Below are 15,220 nucleotides of genomic sequence, written 5' to 3' on the forward strand. Positions count from 1 at the left end.
TGTCCTCATGTTGTATACTGTAGAAGTGGTCAAGCACACTAAGGAAAGTACAGTACATAATAATAATATAATCCCTTGGATAGAGGTGAAGGTATATGTCACCCCCACCGGTCTTCCCTGGGCCAGACTGGTTAACTCATTAATTATCCCCTGACTGACAACACCATGGATTAATAGGTGCTCTTGATACGGGTGACTGTGGCCCTATGCTGTCCTGGCAGCCTATTGATAGGAGAGATTTGTCAGGCTGGCCTTGGTCCTGGCCCTGATGGATGTCATATCGATTCTCCCCCGTTCGTAGACACCCAGTAGTTGGTCGCTAACACACCGGCCACCGGCTACTTTCAGAAGTTAGTCTTCCTGGTGTTTCCTCTCTCACTATTACAGATATACTGTACCACTCATATACCACTCATCACTGTGGATATGTTTTCTTGTTGTTGAAACCAGCTGGACATCTCAAGTCCATTTATTTTCATTAGTGGTGACTCCAGGCCACCCATCTCTAGTAAGCCTAGACCTAAGTGCTCTTGGCATTGTCAAATAGATTATATCACAGTTACTATAGGAGTAATATAGAGTACTTTGACTACACAAGGGGTTCTCAAACGTTTTGGGGCCGGGACCCTTTTTTGTGTTAGCAAATTCATCAGGGACTCCCCTCATAATCAGAACACAACTCGAGTGTGATAAAAATAGCCTACAGGGATTTTTATTGTTATGTTTTACTATGAGAAAATGTTGCAGTTTTCAAGCTAATTTCCTGCAATTCTACACATTTTGTCCTGCCCCAATTTGCTTGAAAACAGCAACATTTTCTATCCAATTCCCAAGAGGCAGGCCTTTTAAATGTTCCTTCCCGGACCTGAGACTTGGTTCATCCAGCCCTGTGCTGCAGATGTCAAAATCCATGTAGCCAATTGTTTGGAACTCGAGTTGTGTTCGGATTATGAGAGGGTCCCTGAATATTTTTTTCATATTTTGTTGTTGTTGTGGCTTTAAAGCTAATATCCTGTAATTCTAAACATTATGACATTAGGTAGAGAGAAAACCTTGCCGTTTTAAAGAGTAAATTACAGTGCATTTATGTAAAAATAAAGTAACATTTGTAGGGGAATAGTATTTAGTTGAAAAATGTATAATTGGTGGAGTTCTTTAATACCAATATCCATTTGAGCGTCCCAGGCCCATGTTGCCCAGGGTTAAGAACATAAATTGTAGATTAATAATATTGTATTGTATTGCACACTGTAAACTTACTCCACAGATCCCTTGCCCAAAGTCATTTAATCTGTTAGTATTATTCATTAAAATAAAGATGATTATTTTAAATTATTTTATATCTGGTGGTGGACCCCCCCGCAGTACCTCTGCTGACCCCACTTTAAGAACCCCTGGACTACACAACACGTCTCGTATTCATCCATTCACTACTTGTCCCCATGTCACCCTGATTAAAGTTTAAATCCGTAAAAGGGGAATAGGCGCCACTGTTTGCCCAAGCACCTTCGTGATTGTTTTTGTTATGTTGATGAAGTGGAGGAGAGGAGCATCTAGCATCGTGGTTTGTAAAAGTCTCAGTACATATACTGCTATTTATGGCACGTGCAATGATGTCCGCTGGGGACAAAACATTGTTTGAAGTAACTTCTTTGTTTTTGTAATATCCCAAACACGTGGCAGTTTCACCAACTAGGAATCATTTTACATCATCATGACGATGTGGCTGGTGACATTTTGCTTCTTGAAAACTTGTCTCCTGACATGTAAAACATTTTGGGACTGTATCAACAGTGAACTAATGAAAACAATAGGGGATTTTAAGGATGCATGTTAAACATTGCTCCACAAACAGATGGACCATATGAGGAGAGAGACAGCCATCAGAAATCCTGAGCTTGCTGATTTAATACTGAGTCAGGAAGAGTAGAAGAGACCAGGGGGAGAGGGTTACTGAACCTTCCCTACCCACCCTGTCTGTCTTCAAGCCACTTTGCTGCCACCTACACAATCCTGCTCAGGAAGTGGGATCCTGCCCCCTTCTGGACATACATCTAACACGCTACTTCATGTGTAAGAAGGACAACAATGATTTGATGACCCTCCTTTATGTATTGAAGATGGGGCAAAACAGTTTCCAATAACTCTCTTTATTCATCACAAGCAGTCTGTATATTTGATTTGCGATACAGACATCACTATTGATGATACAACACAAATATATACAAATCACATGTATGAGCTTGATGGGTCATGTTGAGTGTTTAGACATTGTTGCTGTACACATGACAACATCAGTTACCCTCAGTGTAAACTAATGTATGAGCTTGATTCATTCTTTGTCCTGGAGCTCCGTGGCTCAGAGGCTCAGCTCGCTGTTGGTTTGTCCTAGAAGCCACGCCCTCTCCGGCCGCCCCTGAACCTCTGTCTCCCTCAGGGGCTGGGTGAGAACACCTCCTCCTCTATCCCACACATGCCCTGGGAAACACACACACACGAACACACATACTGTACAGAAAATACATCATCACAATACACACAATGTAAAAAAATTTAAAAGATTAACGCTGTAATATTTTTCTGTATGCTCTTTGCAGATCTACCCACCTTGACGAGGGTGGACACAGGGTGAATGGTGCTGAGGTTCTTCAGTTTGACCTGTGCTAGGCTGGACAAACTCAGACCAATGACCCAGGGGGTGTGCCCCTTCAGCTGAATCACCTCGTAAGCACTGAAGCATTTCGTATACATTGTTTGTCTTCAGGAAGGCAGTGAGTTGCTGCGTTATTTTTTTTTGAGAGGAATGGGAGATTCTATATACGCCAATAGTTTTTATTTTCTGGGTCAAGGTTTGGCTTTTTCAAGATAGGCTTTATTAGTGCCACTTTTAGTGAGTTTGGTACACATCCGCTAGATATCATTTGTTATGATCAACATAGGACAAGGACAAGCACAGGAAGCAGCTCTTTCAGTAGTTTAATTGGAATAGGGTCCAGTATGCAGCTTGAAGGTTTAGAGGCCATGATTATTTTCATCAATATGCCAAGAGATATGGTACTAAAAAACTTGAGTGTCTCCCTTGATCCTAGGTCCTGGCAGACTCAGAAAAAAAGCTCAGTTGTCCTGCAGACTCAGGACAACTGAGCTTTGGAGGAATACACATATTTAAAGAGGAGTCTGTAATTTACTTTCTAATGATCATGATGTTTTCCTCAAAGAAGTTCATGAATTTATCACTGCTGAAGTGAAAGCCATCCTCTCTTGGGGAATGCTTCTTTTTAGTTAGCTTTGCGACAGTATCAAAAATTAATTTTGGATTGTTCTTGTTTTCCTCAAAAAAGTTGGAAAAATAGGATGACCGAGCAGCAGTGAGGGCTCTTCGATACTGCACGGTACTGTCTTTCCAAGCTAGTCGGAAGACTTCCAGTTTGGTGTAGCGCCAATTCCGTTCCAATTTTCTGGAAGCTTGCTTCAGAGCTAGGGTATTTTCTGTATACCAGGGAGCTAGTTTCTGTTGACAAATGTTTTTAGTTTTTAGGGCTACGACTGCATCTAGGGTATTGCGCAAGGTTAAATTGAGTTCCTCAGTTAGGCGGTTAACTGATTTTTGTACTCTGACGTCCTTCGGTAGGCAGAGGGAGTCTGGAAGGGCATCTAGGAATCTTTGGGTTGTCTGAGAATTTATAGCATGACTTTTGATGATCCTTGGTTGGGGTCTGAGCAGATTATTTGTTGCGATTGCAAACGTAATGGTGGTCCGATAGTCCACGATTATGAGGAAAAACATTAAGATCCACAACATTTATTCCACGGGACAAAACTAGGTCCAGAGTATGATTGTGTCAGTAAGTAGGTCCGGAGACATGTTGGACAAAACCCACTGTGTCGATGATGGCGCCGAACGCCTTTAGGAGTGGGTCTGTGGACTTTTCCATGTGAATATTAAAGTCACCAAAAATGTGAATATTATCTGCCGTGACTACAAGGTCCGATAGGAATTCAGGGAACTCAATGAGGAACGCTGTATATGGCCCAGGAGGCCTGTAAACAGTAGCTATATAAAGTGATTGAGTAGGCTGCATAGATTTCATGACTGGAAGCTCAAAAGACGAAAATGTCGGGGGATTTTTTTGTCAATTTAAATTTGCTATCATAAATGTTAGCAACACCTTTGCGGGATGCGCAGGGGATATGGTCACTAGTGTAACCAGCGGGTGAGGCCTCATTTAACACAGTACATTCATCAGGTTTAAGCCATGTTTCAGTCAAGCCAATCACATCAAGATTATGGTCAGTGATTAGTTCATTGACTATAACTGCCTTGAAAGTGAGGGATCTAACATTAAGTAGCCCTATTTTGAGATGTGAGGTATCACAATCTCTTTCAATAATGTCAGGAATGGATGAGGTCTTTATTCCAGTGAGATTGCTAAGGCGAACACCTTCTGCCCAACCTAGGTCGTGGCACAGACACGGTCTCAATGGGGATAGCTGAGCTGACTACACTGACTGTGCTAGTGGCAGACTCCACTAAGCTGGCAGGCTGGCTAACAGCCTGCTTCCTGGCCTGCACCCTATCTCATTGTGAAGCTAGGGGAGTTAGAGCCCTGTCTATGTTCGTAGATAAGATGAGAGCCCCCCTCCAGCTAGGATGGAGTCTGTCACTCCTCAACAGGCCAGGCTTGGTCCTGTTTGTGGGCGAGTCCCAGAAAGAGAGCCAATTATCTACAAATTCTATATTTTGGGAGGGTCAGAAAACAGTTTTCAACCAGTGATTGAGGTGTGTGACTGCTGTAGAGCTCATCACTCCCCCTAACTGGGAGGGGGCCAGAGACAATTACTCGATGCCGACACATCTTTCTAGCTGATTTACACGCTGAAGCTATGTTGCGCTTGGTGACCTCTGACTGTTTCATCCTAACATCGTTGGTGCCGACGTGGATAACAATATCTCTATACTCTCTACACTCGCCAGTTTTAGCTTTAGCCAGCATCATCTTCAGATTATCCTTAACGTCGGTAGCTCTGCCCCCTGGTAAACAGTGTATGATCGCTGGATGATTAATTTTAAGTCTAATACTGCGGGTAATGGAGTTGCCAAACATCTGCCCAGCCCTCTGAATCCTGCCCAGCCTCTAGCTCTCGGGTGATGTATATTTTTTGTATGGATTGATTGTGATGCTGTTTTTGACCTAATACAGGGGAGTGTCTCACCACTGGAGTCCCCGTGCTCTCCTATGATGTGTCCCTGGACACTGCTAGAGTGGATCTGCGGTCTCTCCCCCGTCAAGTAGGGGAGAGTCCAGATTGGTTCTGCTGACCCTGTTCTGAGGGAACCCACTCAGCCTCCATGCCACATAGTTCAGCACATCCACCAGAGTGCCACAGAGTTCAGTACCATCGGGTTAGCCACCAGCCAGAGTTAGAAACAAATATATGTATGCTCAATTACTATTGGACAGGGTTTATCCACGCTAGGAAGAAACATTTACTTAGCGAAAATAAGTCATGTAACTAAGTTTGACTTGACTCTTCTCATCAGTCTGATAATATCCTACTCACTTCTCCCTATACGAATATAAGAAGTGGACATGGTGTAGTGAGTTACTAGGGGTTTATATGACCAGGGGGATGGCGTCAGGACTGTGCTGGGCCAGTGGAGGGATGATCTGCTTCAACACCTAAATGTTCCTCTGGACCAGATCCAGACGACTCTCCCCCTTCCTCTGACGCACGCCTGCAGTGATGACGCACAGCTTGGAGTTGGCTGTGTCTGAGTAGAATAAGAGGAACAGAGCGTGATATATTACAATATGTTACAACGAAGTGGGAAAATATCCCAAACTCCACATTTTTACACCTAGGGATTTCATAGTTTGTCACTCTGGACACATTTTCCCACAAGAATTTGAAATACAAAAAGCATTCATCGTTCTGCTGTATCACTGTATTATTTTAAAGGAGTCAGCACACGTACATGCAAGCACACACGCACACACACACACATGCACGCACACACACACACACACACACACACACACACACACACACACACACATACACACACACACACACACACACACACACACACACACACACACACACACACACACACACACACACACACACACACACACACACACAACACACACACACACACACACGGGGACTGAGCCAGGCTATAGCTGACCTCTGGCGGCTGAGGTCTTCAGGAAGAGGCTGGCTTGCTGCATGTCCAGCTCCTCTCCATGCGGTCCTCTATAGCATCCTCCACGGTGACTTCATCAGCCACACCCTTCACAGCAAGTGACGGGGTAAGTGATAAGCTATACTAGACTGTTTATCATCAGTATTCATAGGAATTGTTGTTTGTTTGTTGGAATGGCGTGGCACTGTATACAAGCTGTATAAAAATCTAAAGTCTTTGGTGCTCGCTTTGCACAGTGGAATATGCACAGTGGAACTCACTGTAAGATACTGAGGGAACATGCCATACTGACATTACCCACACCCAAGATGGTCACTTTGGTGTATCCACCTCCTGGTATAGGACTGATGTGGTTTCTCTCTGACAGTAAACATGGCATCTGCTTTTGATATAGTGGATAGAATAGGGACAACACAACATGTAATGCTTTTTCTATACAGCGTTTGGCATAGTGGCAACATCATGCAATAACCAGGTGAATACAATGTAACTATACTGTATATCACTAAATGGACTGACTGTCACCTGTTTATTGCATGATATTATAACCTACCTCTAATTATAATATATGAAAGTTCAATGATGTATAATTCAGAAAAGTGGAGCCTTTTCATGTAATTGAAGTTCGATGCTCTTGCGATCATGGGTGGAATGACTAATAAGAGATGTTCCATTTTTTCACACTAGATGGCAGAAAATTCATTCCTAAAAGTTTCAATGGGAATGAGCTTTAACACTGGGACAAGAAAGCAGTGTCCAAAAAAAACTATTGAAAAGAGGCGCTCTCTGTGGGGATGGGAATGGAAAGTGTGGTCTGTGCTGGTGTACGGTGTGCACACGGAGTAACCAATTTGGAGCCTCTGTGCATGGATATTCTGCACACAAAAAAAAACATTTTATTTGGGTGAGTATTTTATATTTGACAATTTTTTCCCCCATACAGTTATATGATATCATGTTAGATGGAATAAGCTAATTTTGATTGCATGATTTTCATTTTGTATTTTTTACATCGCGGTTTCAGTCAGTCACATTCTATATTCATATTGTAGGCTAAGTCTAATGGTTAAACTTGAAATACGTTTATAACTACTGTAGTATGTAGCCTATTTGGGTTTCTTTAGTTAAGTGAGAGGGATAGTTTTACAGTGGAGTTTTAAAAATCATTGGTGTTCCCAAACGATCATAATGAGAATGATGATGACAATGATGTATCAATTTAATGCAACCTTGCATATATATATATATATCCCGACACACATACTCATTAAAGGGTTTTTCTTCATTTGACTATTTTACTAGAAGTGTATGTCTAAACTATTAAATAACACATATGGAAGCATGTAGTAACCAAAAAAGTGTTAAACAAATCAAAATATAGTTTATATTTGAGATTCTTCAAGTAGCCAAACTTTGCCTTGATGAAGCTTTGCACACTCTTGGCATTATCTCAACTAGCTTCATGAGGTAGTCACCTGGAATGCATTTCAATTAACAGGTGTGCCTTGTTAAAAGATAATTTGTGGAATTTCTTTCCTTTTTAATGCGTTTGAGCCAATCAGTTGTGTTGTGACAAGGTAGGGGTGGTATACAGAAGATAGCCCTATTTGGTAAAAGACTCAGTCCATATTATGGCAAGAACAGCTCAAATAAGCAAAAAGAAACGACAGTCCATCATTACTAAATGACATGAAGGTCAGTCAATCAGGAAAATGTCAATAACTTTGAAAGTTTCTTCAAGTGTAGTCGCCAAAACCATCAAGCGTTATGATGAAACTGGCTCTCATGACGACTGCCACGGGAAAGGAAGACCCAGAGTTACCTCTGCTGCAGAGGACAAGTTCATTCGAGTTACCAGCCTGAGAAATTGCCCAAATAATTGCTTCACAGAGTTCAAGTACAGACACATCTCAACATCAACTGTTCAGAGGAGACTGCAAAAATCAGTCCTTCGAATTGCTGCAAAGAAACCACTACTAAAGGACACCAATGAGAAGAAGAGACTTGCTTGGACCAAGAAACATGAGCAAATCTGAGCTTTGGTCTAATGAATCAAAATGTTAGATTTCTGGTTCCAACCGCCGTTTCTTTGAGAGACGCAGTGTCACGACTGCCGCCGAGGTCGGTCCCTCTCCTTGTTCGGACGGCGTTCGGCGGTCGACGTCACCGGTCTTCTAGCCATCGCCGATCCAACTTTCATTTCCATTTCTTTTGTCTTGTTTTCCCGCACACCTGGTTTGCATTCACTCATTACTTGTCTTGCATATAACCCTCTGTTTCCCCCCATGTCTGTGTGTGGAATTGTTATATGTAAATGTATATGTACTCCAGGCTGGTTTGCGCCGGGTTATTGTAACCCAGGTGTGTTTCGTTTTCTGAGTGGCGTGTTTTTGTTCGCCTCAATAAAGGGCTCCGTTTGCTACCCATTTCTGCTCTCCTGCGCCTGACTTCCCTGCAGCGAGTTACGCACTCCATTACACGCAGAGTAGGTGAACGGATGATCTCCGCATGTGTAATTCCCACTGTGAAGCATGGAGGAGGAGGTGTGATGGTTTGGGGGTGCTTTGCTGGTGACACTGTTGGTGATTTATTTCAAATTCAAGGCACACATAACCAGCATGGCTACCACAGCATTATGCAGCAATACGCCACACCTCCAGGCTGTGTAAGGGCTATTTTACCAAGAAGGAGAGTGATGGAGTGCTGCATCAGATGACCTGGCCTCCACAATCACCCAACTTCAACCCAATTGAGATGGTTTGGGATGAGTTGGACCGCAGAGTGAAGGAAAAGCAGCCAACAAGTGCTCAGCATATTTGGGAACTCCTTCAAGACTGTTGGAAAAGCTTTCCAGGTCACTTATTTTGGTTACTACATGGTTCTATATGTGTTATTTCATAGTTTGATGTCTTCGCTATTATTCTACAATGAAAATAGTGAAAATAAAGAAAAACCCTTGAGTTTGTGTGTCCAAACTTGATATAGTGGGTAACTGGGTACATGGTGGGTAACTCAAGCTCTTCGCTCAGATCAAGCATGATGGGACATTTGGACCCCCTTGGACTGAACCATGCTTATCAGATTTCATTATCACTGTGTTAAATCCTATCACTTCCAATGAAGGCAGTGCATCGTTGCTGCAGGCTGCATCCCTAACTAACCACCATGATTCAGAGACCAGAGGCCCCTGGGACCCAGTCTCTCCGGTCAGTCCTGTGGCCCATTCCCTCTGGGTTGAGACTGAAGAAGCAGAACTATTGTTGACCTTTTTCTGCCAGAGCCCCAGAATCCTTTGGGAGGTATTGGATGTGACCATTCTTTTGGAGAAGTGGTGTATCCGTATTGACAACCTGGGAAGGAAGTAGGATATCACATGTGAAATATCTGGGATTTCCCTTCCCCTCAGGGATTATTGGGTTGTGGATATTGTGGAGTTGGGACTGAGCAGGGAAGAGAGAGGGTATCTGGCATTCAGCCTGCTATGGAACTGGGAGCTGAGGGGAGCAAGCATCAGCACCAGCACCAGAGGAGGAAACCTGTGAGACATGCACTGGAGGAGCAGAAAAAGGTAAATGGAGCCCATCGCTGTCTGTCTCTCTGTTTGTCCGCTAATGACCTCTTTACAATTATGACCACTGCTTCACAGTGGTAATAATGTCACAAACAGGAGCTTGAGGGGAACATCTTTTTGATTCACCCCATGTTTTTACGTTACTGTTATATGATTGTTATCCTGCTGGTGTGGTTGATCCAATCAGAGGCTACAGTTTCTTTCTGTGTACAAGTCACAGCAGTTTTGGAATGCTTTGAACTTTGAAACAGAACAAAATGTACTGCATAGTGGTAAAAGTACGTTTTATTGTAATCTGTTGGACAACTTTAAAAATGGTATGTACGAATATAAATGATGCATGATGCCGGTGGTGAAAATGACAGTAACAAAAGTATGTTTTTTCTTGGCTAGATTCAATATGCATGCAGAGTTAGGTAGTTTATGTATCTATTATGAGAGAGTTTTTGGGGATCCCGTCCCCCAACTGTTCAGGCTTCATACCAGGATGTTATAAGAGGGTTCTCTACGGTAGCTAGGTTGTCCCCCCACCCCCCATGGCTGGCAGCTGGGGCGGCATATATTGGTCATGCTTTGGCTTTGGTGAAGCTTCTACACTGAACTGTGGGGCTGTCGTAGAGATTAGGTAATTTGCCTTGATAAGTACGTGCGATCGCTTTCAATGACTCCCCAAGTGAAAGTCTCCTTTTGAACAATGTAAAGCTCAGTGTTGGGTCTTATCATGTCAGCCCCCTCTCTCACGCCTTATGGCAGCCTGATTGCCTTGTACTCTTGCCTCATTGTTGGCCTTCATTTAGCCCACCCTCGTTTGTCATCAGATGTGTATTTAATCTCAGGATCATGAAATGTTCTATTTGTTCAGACCTGTGATTTCTATGATTCAGTGTTCCTGGGTTCTTGAGACGTACAGGTAAAAGAAGGCTGCTTGTGAACTCATCATTGTCCTTCAATAGTCAAAAGAGGCGTTTTTTGTGACCTGATGCTTTGGTTTATCCCCTTACTGAATTATTGATAGGTTCGGGAGCAGTGATTTTAATCATTTCTGATTGTGATGGTAGTATCATTAATTAATGGCATCCTAACCTGCACTAACATCTTTTAGACCAATAATTCCTACAATGCACCATGTTGATTTCCATAATAGTAATCCATCTGGTATGACATTGGCTACCTACAAAGCTACAGTGAGTACTACTGGATAGGGGGATACCTAGTCAGTTGTACAACCGAATGTCTTCAACTGAAATGTGTCTTCCGCATGTAACCCAACCCCTCTGAATCAGAGAGGTGCGGGGGGCTGCCTTAATCCACATCCACATCATCTGCATCAAGGGAACAGTGGGTTAACTGCCTTGCTTAGGGGCAGAACGATAGCTTAATGGCCCTACGCTCCTACGCACCAGGCTATCTGCTGCCCCTACTGAAGCTTGATTATTGTTCTAACTAGATTATTTGTAATTTTGTTCCAAAGTTAGTCAAATTAGGCAATTGTTTTCACAGCCCACCTATGCTCCAACTGTGTTTCCACAGGCATCCCAGTCTGAGATATTTTTCCACTAATTGTCCTTTTGACAAATCAGATCATCTCTTTTACTAATAACTGGGCAAAAGATCAGAATGTGTCTGCCTGTCACGCCCTGTGTGACAGTGGGGTGGGCATTCTATCGTTGTCTCTGATTGGGAATCATACTTAGGTAGCCCTTTTTCCCTCCTTCAGTGTGGGTAGTTAACGTTGTTTGTGGCACTAAAGCCCTGTAAGCGTCATGGTTGTTCATTTTGTTTCTTGTTTTGTTGGTGTCATTCCAAAATAAAAAGGAAAATGTACGCTCACCACCCTGCACCTTGGTCCACTTCTTACGACGGCCGTGACACTGCCTGTGTAAACGCACAGGCACTTTTCCAACAAAGCAAACATTTCATAGCAATGTGGTTGAAAGTTGTGGTAAAGTCTCCCATTTAGCATTTGTTTGTCTTTGTGTGTTCTAACTTTGGTACATGTCTATTCATGATGATTTTGTTTCATTCAGCAAGCTCTGGAAAGGAAGGGTAGTCCTCTCATGCAGTCAAATGACCTAGTGGCCTTATGGGTGGAATGCTACTAAAATAGTTAATAATTTCATAATTAATAAATGTGGGGGTTTTTTACGCTGAAAATCCGTTATTTCTATATCAAAGATTTTGTTATATTTCAGTCTTCTGTGATGTATATAAAGTGTAGTATTTGGGTGCAAGCTCAAAATGAAATACATTTCTACTCAATATCTGACATGGTACACGTGTCTTCTTTTTTAAAGCCCATAACCATGAGTGTGAGCTGTATACTTTTGTTTCAAAGTAGATTTGTTTAAGACTACCAAGAAGCACTCTATGTGACCCTGATTTAGCCCACTGCAGTAAAAGTTTTTAAGATGGTGTGATGGAGTTGATGTGAAGTCTCGTGCTGATCCTACGTAGTGTTGGAGAGAGCTCTCCCTCTTCTGCCTACTCTCACTATGGCTGAATGGAGTGGGAGGAGAGGACTTCTGTCGGAACTAGGTTCCTGTCAAGCGCATTAGCCGTAGCCATTGACATTGACCCTAATGAGTGTGTAGGGCCAGGAAAGAATGGTGTATTGTCTATAGTTACGGAGGACCATCAAGGGATCCTGTCATAAGATGTTAGATTCTACACACAGCCAGGTTTAGCTTTGACTTTGACTTCATGATCGTTTGAAAAAGTTCAGCCTAAAGTAGGAGGTTAAGAGTGCTGTTAGATGATGTGATTGAGGATGAGGAGTACTATTCAAGAAGGTTACTCCGATTAGTTTAACCTTTTCCTTCATATTAATCCGTAATCTATCTGTGCATCATATTTCAGTCCCTAGTCATATTTTTCAGTGGTTAGCCTCTTATCTAGTGGTTTTGGGTTACCCTGTCACCACAGGTTCAGTCTCCCATCGAACCAGTACATCACTGGGGCCAAGCTTCCTGCCATCCAGGACCTCTATACCAGCCGGTGTCAGAGGAAGGCCCTAAAAATTCAAAGACTCCAGCCACCCTAGTCATAGACTGTTCTCTCTGCTACTGCACGGCAAGCAGTAGCAGATTGCCAAGTCTAGTTCCAAGAGACTTCTAAACACATTCTACCCCCAAGCCATAAGTCTCCTGAACATCTAGTCAAATGGCTACCCAGACCATTTGCATTGCCCCCCTCCCCCTCTCCCCTCTCCCCTTCTTTACACCACTGCTACGCTCTGTTGTCATCTATGCATAGTCACTTTAATAACTCTACCTACATGTACATTCTACCCCCGCATATTGACTCTGTATTGGTACCCCCACCTCTATATAGTTTCACTATTGTTAATTTACTGCTGCTCTTTAATTACTTGTTACTTTTATCTCTTATTCTTATCCATATATTTCTTTTAACTGCATTGTTGGTTAGGGGATCGTAAGTAAGCATTTCACTGTAAGGTGAACCTGTTGTATTCGGCACGTGACCCCAAAAAATATTTGGGGAGAGTTATGCCGTTGCATTTTGAGTATGAATATCATTCTCCACTCTTTAATGGATAACAATTTGATTTACTATTTAAGGGAGAAAATTGCTCTCCTGCAGAAATGAGAGAGTGTGCATACATCCTCTGTCTGCTGCATAAACATTTTATTTAACCAGGCAAGTCAGTTAAGAACAAATTATTATTTACAATAACGGCCTACCCCAGCAGAACACTGACGACGCTAGGCCAATTGTGCGCCACCCAATCACAGCCGGTTGTGATACAGCCTGGATTCAAACCAGGGGGTCTGTAGCGACACCTCTAGTACTGAAATGCAGAGCCTTAGACCGCTGCACCACTCGGGAGATATTCTGCCCAAAGAAAAAAAAGAAAAAATAGATTACAGATACGAAAGCCTGTAAGATGATCAATGGTATGACTATGAAATTGTGTGTATGAAGACTGTAAGCCATCCTGATGATTGCCTATGAACTGTGGATCACTCAGATTCTGTGGTTGTAAATGTGATTAGATGTGTTCTCCTTGATGCTGTCAATTTCATCTTTACCTACCATGCTGCAGGGGTAACACACACACACAAACACACACACACTCAAACATTTTGGACAGAGCTTAAATCATGCTCTTCTCATAATAGGAACCCCCGGTAATGCCTTAGCAGGGCCACCCCATTAACAAGCCACTGAAGGGAGGGACCCACTGGTACTGTCTGTGGGTTGGAGAGGAGGATAGGTGGGAGAATGGAGGCCACTTGTTTCAATTCGGTCCTCCTCTAGGCCCCAGCACCATCTGTCCCTCTCCTGCTCTCCTCTCTCGTTCACTCCATCTCTCTGTGGACGTGGGCTGAAGAACAGGTGGTGGTGAAGAGCTGTGAAACCTGGGGGAGGGCAGGAGTAATCCTTACACCCCACTACTACAGTACATGTCCTAGTTCTGCTATGGCTTACTTTGGATTCTGAAGAACAAAAAAGCGACATGTAGTGGTGAATGCTAAAGGGCAGAATGCGAAAGTGTGTGTGTGCGTGTGTATGATAATGTTTCAACCATAAAGGTAGACTCAGAAATCTGATGTAGATGTAGAAAGTAAACGGCATAGTGGATACATTTCCTCAACAACTAAGAGCGTTGAAGCGTGAGGCTCAACTTCTCCACTGTTTTGGTCCCCTGCACATGCGCAGGTAATGTGTGTGTGAAACTGAGGTCTTGCCAGGGTTTTTTCTGCATTGAAATGTATTGTACGGTCCGCCGAAGTGTTTTGCGGGCCTCCTATGTACAAAAAGTAAAAACAATGATAATGGACCTATATGGGTGTGTGTCTCTTCAATCAATCAATCAATCAAATGTATTTATAAAGCCCTTCTTACATCCGCTGATGTCACAAAGTGCTGTACAGAAACCCAGCCTAAAACCTCAAACAGCAAGCAATGCAGGTGTAGAAGCACGGTGGCTAGGAAAAACTCACTAGAAAGGCCAGAACCTAGGAAGAAACCTAGAGAGGAACCAGACTATGAGGGAGCGGGGTCCTCTTCTGGCTGTACCGGGTAGAGATTATAACAGAACATGGCCAAGATGTTCAAATGTTCATAGATGACCAGCAGGATTAAATAATAATAACCACAGTGGTTGTAGAGGGTGCAACAGGTCAGCACCTCAGGAGTAAATGTCAGTTGGCTTTTCATAGCCGATCATTAAGAGTATCTCTACCGCTCCTGCTGTCTCTAGAGTGTTGAAAACAGCATGTCTGGGACAGGTAGCACGTCCGGTGAACAGGTCAGGGTTCCATAGCCGCAGGCAGAACAGTTGAAACTGGAGCAGCAGCACGACTAGGGGGACTGGGGACAGCAAGAAGTCATCAGGCCAGGTAGTCCTGAGGCATGGTCCCAGGGCTCAGGTCCTCAATAATTAAATTCAGACAGGACACCAGATAAGACAGGAGAAA

This window comes from Oncorhynchus kisutch, linkage group LG22, assembly GCF_002021735.2.
Source record: "Oncorhynchus kisutch isolate 150728-3 linkage group LG22, Okis_V2, whole genome shotgun sequence".
In the NCBI taxonomy this organism is placed as follows: domain Eukaryota; kingdom Metazoa; phylum Chordata; class Actinopteri; order Salmoniformes; family Salmonidae; genus Oncorhynchus; species Oncorhynchus kisutch.